Below are 6,000 nucleotides of genomic sequence, written 5' to 3' on the forward strand. Positions count from 1 at the left end.
GTGGGCTGCCACAACTACATGCGAACTCATTTCTGAACAGAACATGTTTCCCCCATCATTGGCGCCTTCCAACAGCTAAACCATGAGTTCCTCCGACTTCTGAGTACACTACAGGGGCCTGGGTTGCAGCAAGTGAGACAAAAATGTGTTTGTCTTAAAAGCTCCTACAGGAAAGAACTAGACCATGCATTGAAAAAGGGAGGAACAAAAGTGAAAACAAACTCTGGCAAATCAAATAGGTCTGACTTAGGCAAGCATGCATTGTTTTATTTACTTATTTATTTTCTTGAAAACGACCAAAAAATGACAAACACATAAAAATAAAGCCTTACACAAAAGCCGAGCTCCATGCCTTTTCTACATCCATCCCTCTTGTAGGTCTATGCCTGATGCAGTCTCCTTCGCAGGCCGAGGTCCACACCCAGTGCTGCCTCCATCTCTGGTAGAGGTCCACACCTGATGCTACCTCCGTTCCCGGGTGACGTCCACACCCAGCGCTGACTCCATCCCTGGTAGAGGTCCACACCTGATGCTACCTCCGTTCCTGGGTGATGTCACACCCAGTGCTGTCATCATCTCTGGTAGAGGTCCACACCTGATGCTACCTCCGTTCCCGGGTGACGTCCACACCCAGCTCTGACTCCATCCCTGGTAGAGGTCCACACCTGATGCTACCTCCGTTCCTGGGTGATGTCACACCCAGCGCTGACTCCATCCCTGGTAGAGGTCCACACCTGATGCTACCTCCGTTCCTAAGTGACGTCCACACCCAGTGTTGTCTCCATCCCTGGTAGAGGTCCACACCTGATGCTACATCCGTTCCTGGGTGACATCCACACCCAGTGCTGCCTCCATCCCTGGTAGAGGTCCACACCTGATGCTACCTCCGTTCCTGGGAGACTTCCACACCTGATGCTACCTCCGTTCCTGGGTGACATCCACACCCAGTGCTGCCTCCATCCCTGGTAGAGGTCCACACCTGATGCTAACTCCGTTCCTGGGTGACGTCCACACCCAGTGCTGCCTCCATCTCTGGTAGAGGTCCATACCAGATGCTACCTCCCTTCCAGGGTGAAGTCCACATCCAGTGCTGCCTCCAACCCTGGTAGAGGTCCACACCTGACGCTACCTCTGTTCCTGGGTGACGTCCACACCCAGTGCTGTCTCCATCCCTGGTAGAGGGCCACACCTGATGCTACCTACCTTCCTGGGTGACGTCCACACCCAGTGCTGTCTCCATCCATGGTAGAGGTCCACACCTGATGCTACCTCCCTTCCAGGGTGACGTCCACACCCAGTGCTGCCTCCAACCCTGGTAGAGGTCAACACATGATGCTACCTCCGTTCCTGGGAGACGTCCACACCCAGTGCTGCCTCCATCTCTGGTAGAGGTCCACACCTGATGCTACCTCCGTTCCTGGGAGACGTCCACACCCAGTGCTGCCTCCATCTCTGGTAGTGGTCCATACCTGATGCTACCTCCCTTCCAGGGTGAAGTCCACATCCAGTGCTGCCTCGAACCCTGGTAGAGGTCCACACCTGACGCTACCTCTGTTCCTGAGTGACGTCCACACCCAGTGCTGTCTCCATCCATGGTAAATGTCCACACCTGATGCTACCTCCCTTCCAGGGTGACGTCCACACCTAGTGCTGCCTCCAACCCTGGTAGAGGTCCACACCTGACGCTACCTCAGCACTGGGTGTGGACGTCACCCAGGAACGGTCTCCATCTCTAGTAGAGGTCCACACCTGATGCTACCTCCGTTCCTGGGTGATGTCACATCCAGTGCTGTCTCCATCTCTGGTAGAGGTCCACACCTGATGCTACCTCCGTTCCTGGGAGACGTCCACACCCAGTGCTGTCTCCATCCATGGTAGAGGTCCACACCTGATGCTACCTCTGTTCCTGGGTGACGTCCACACCCAGTGCTGCCTCCATCTCTGGTAGAGGGCCACACCTGACGCTACCTCCGTTCCTGGGTGATGTCCACACCCAGTGCTGTCTCCATCTCTGGTAGAGGTCCACACCTGATGCTACCTCCGTTCCTGGGAGACGTCCACACCCAGTGCTGTCTCCATCCGTGGTAGAGGTCCACACCTGATGCTTTCTCCATTCTTGGGAGACGTCCACACCCAGTGCTGTCTCCATCTCTGGTAGAGGTCCACACCTGATGCTACCTCCGTTACTGGGAGACGTCCACACCCAGTGCTGTCTCCATCCCTGGTAGAGGTCCACACCTGATGCTTTCTCCATTCTTGGGAGAGGTCTACACCCAATACTTCCTCCAACCCTGGCTGAGGTCCACACCGATGCTACCTCTGTTCCTGGCTGAGGTCCATGATTCTGCTCCCTCAACCCTGATGCTCACTCTCGCCCTGCCACTTGTCCTGGCTGACTTTGCTCTGCAGCCTCAACTACAGCTGAATAAATATTATTCTGTGGGAAGCGTCTTCATCTTTTAAGAATGACAGCTTAGACATTCTGAGATCTTAGCGGCTCCTTGTGTTTGTTTGGCCTATCCCGGAGAATCCATGACTTGTGTCAACAATAGTTGATATATATATATGAAAATTACTCTAAACACTCTTATTTTAATTCCAAAAGTGATGATTCACATCTGACAGTCATTTACAGTCGAAAGATTAAACAATAAAAAATCACCATTACTAACCATTTGGAGAAAGTTACTCATGTTCCGGGGTCATCATTTTTCATCAGAAAATGGCTATTCAACTTGAGGCGCGATACAATTGACTGATGAATGATTTTTGTACAGTCCAAAAAATTCAATTTCTGCGGAAAAACGAGGACCCCGGACCTGTGGAACATTCTCCCAATGGTCAGAAATGGCTTTAGGTACTCCTTATTGACTTTTATTTTGTTAAACTTTACTTTCTCTCCTTTAGTGACCTAAAACAACTAGGATGTAGTATTTTAGTCTCTCATTTCTACTCCCAGATATTTCCTAACAACTTCAAGTTATGCCAAACTTGATGTTTACAGTAACTCATATCTTAATGGCCATTTTGTAAGTATTATGTTGCTGAAACAGTTATCCTTTTTAATTTCAGAAATTGTAAATCTACTTTGTCCACATGGCTTATACCATAAGCCAAATAAGAATCATATTTTGTTTAGATTTTATGATTCTGAGCAGCATGGAGTATTGGCAAAATTGTAGTGTATAATTACTCGCACTATAGCACATTACTGAATGAATTCCACTAGAAATTGTCCAAGTGGACATTTATAAGCGTAAATCCGGAGGAGTAGGGGATCATTTATACACTTAGAAGATGCATTGTATTACATTATTATGTTTTCCTTTCCTTTTTTTTTTATTTCCTCCTAGTTATGGGTTGAAAGCAGAACCTATAAGCCCCCCTCGTCTCTAGCTCCGAGACGAAGACTGGTGAGTAAATATACACATAACCAGTAAAATATCCTACGCATCTAGTTCTTCCACAATACGGTCTTGATGAAGGCCATAAGACCAGTTTAAGGCACAAACTGGATGAAATGTATCGACCTGATCAAAATGTGTAGTGGACCAGTAACTTACCCACATATACACCAACCTATTATTAACCTTATCTCTATCCAGTTTTGTTCATATTATAACTTCCCTCACTGGATATGAGATAATTTAAAGCGATATACCACTGTCTATGCCCAGACAGACTTCATCCTGGTGGAGGTTGGTAAATCCCGTTGAGAACAGGACGCTCAAATGATAGACCCGGTGATGGTGTATCGGTGCAATCCACCAAACCAAACGAGCAGAGATAATCTACTCTGCGACCTGTGAAAGTGGGGTTGAGGGTCTCCAGGGGGGCAGAGTGAATGTGGTTCACTCTGCCCCCCTTATTAATTATTGATCAGTGTTCTGGTCTCACCAGACCACTCCAGTGCATGGAGGGCTTTGGATTGATTCACATCTTTTTCATTACATGGTTAGACTTCGCATGTAGCAGTACATGTTCTTAAGACCCTATGAGCCATCATTGCCAATGTTTATGCTGATTGCCATAAGGGCTCTTGGTAATGAATATGTACAGAAAGTTCAGGAAAGTAGACAGGATAATTCTATAGAACACTACTTAAATTACCAACTCGCACCCCGTTAATACCCTTGATGCTGGATCTCAATGTGAAGCGCACAGATCACCATGTTATTTTAAGACCGTTAATGTTTTGGGTCAGGATCTGGGCAACACCAGAGTTAATGGATTACAGAGCAGTCCTAATTGAGTTAAAAGAGTTAGACACTTTTAATCGCCTTAATTGGTTTAATCATGTAAGGTCCTGGCTGATAAAGATTGGCCTTGCACACTTCTGGAACAAACCGTTAGAAATTACAAAAAGCTCGAAGAAGTTACTAAAAAAGTAATTCTGGTTTTACATGGAACATAATGGTCCAAATGAAAGAGCAAGTGGTTCATTGGCTTGTGAATTTCTGCTGCTTAAAACTAGCCCAACATTTGAACCCTTTCTCAATGAGGTAAACCCTCCTCTGGCCAAAACACTTTACTTGAAGTTAAGGTATGGCATATTAATGTTAAAATCACACGTGGTAAAATGGTCTAAGGATGGCAGTGACTTATGTACCTTGTGCTCTGGGGGCATAAGGGAAGATAGTATCCACATTCTTTTCTTCTGCCCAGCCTACGAGATGGCAAGGAAAAAATGGATAAAGCCAGTCTGCAGAAATATAGGTGTGAGATCATACCAGGTGGCGGAAAGAATATTAAAATCTAACACTAGCCAAGTAATCGTCTTTGCTGTTAGTATATTCTTGCTAGCAGTTAACTTTATCAGGATTAACCCCTTCGACGCTGATGACGAGCTCAGCTCGTCATGAGGTACACCTCTCGTACGCTCATGACGAGCTGAGCTCGTCATGAACCGCGGGTTTTTTTTAAAGTCAGCGCACAGCGGGAAAATGCCCCGCACGCATGCGGTTAAGGCGGGTGAGAAGCTCTAGAACACATACATGCTTCCAAAAGAGAATGTAAGAAAATAGGGAACATAATGGGGCGATAGACCTGATCTATGGCCAGGGGATGATAACTGCCGTATGCAACCAATTAAATGAATTTCTTGATTGCTAACTGTAAATATGATTAATTGTTATATCGTTTTTTTATGTTTTGATATGTGCCTTTTTATTCTTATGTATTTATTGTAAAGCTCCGATTTTAGCACCCCTCCTGAATGGAATTTAATAATTGTATAAGTAAGATCAGAGGTCTATGTAATTCTTTGTGAACGCACTATGATAAAATGTGTATATGTTTTTAATGTACCTTTTATGATACAATTGTATCGAAATAAAGGAATAAAGTAAAGTAGACAGGATGATTCACTGCATAAACAGTATCCAGGGAGCTATGCAGAGAGTAATCTGTAACCTTGCCAGAAGCGCTGCATAAGGTCTACTGTGCCCTTCCATTCGCCCACAGGGGACATTGTTACTCTAGCTCTGTGGATCCCGCCTCTCGCTGCTCGCCACTTGCCAGTGGGTGAAAAGTGCCCGGATCTAAGTGGCTGATTCTGGGACACATCCAAGGGGACCTCTGGCACTCATTGCCTCAGAACCTGGGCACAAGTCCTAAAAAAGAAATGGGGGACTAACCTAGTTAATCAGAACGCAAGTGGCATCACAGCGTGTGGCATCACGGCGCGTGGCATCACGGTGCTTGGCATAACGGCACGTGACATCACAGCATGTGACATCACAGGAAATGGCATCATAAGAAGTGACATCAGATCTTAAGCGCTATTAGACTTGGCATCTTTCGACGTGTTTCCCCTGAGTTTTTGCTTTCTGCCCTCACGGTTTTGACTCTGTTTTTCCTGGTGTAGTGTTTCTGCGCACTTTTCTCACTGCTGATCAGTGGTAAAGTTCAAGTGCTCCTGTGGTAAATTGTGTTATGGATTGGCGTTTCCATAATTGGGTATTTGATTTACTTGTTAGTCCCTAGTAAAGTGCACTGAGT

The sequence above is a fragment of the Lissotriton helveticus genome, chromosome 7 (assembly GCF_964261635.1).
Source record: "Lissotriton helveticus chromosome 7, aLisHel1.1, whole genome shotgun sequence".
NCBI classification, from domain to species: Eukaryota; Metazoa; Chordata; class Amphibia; order Caudata; family Salamandridae; genus Lissotriton; species Lissotriton helveticus.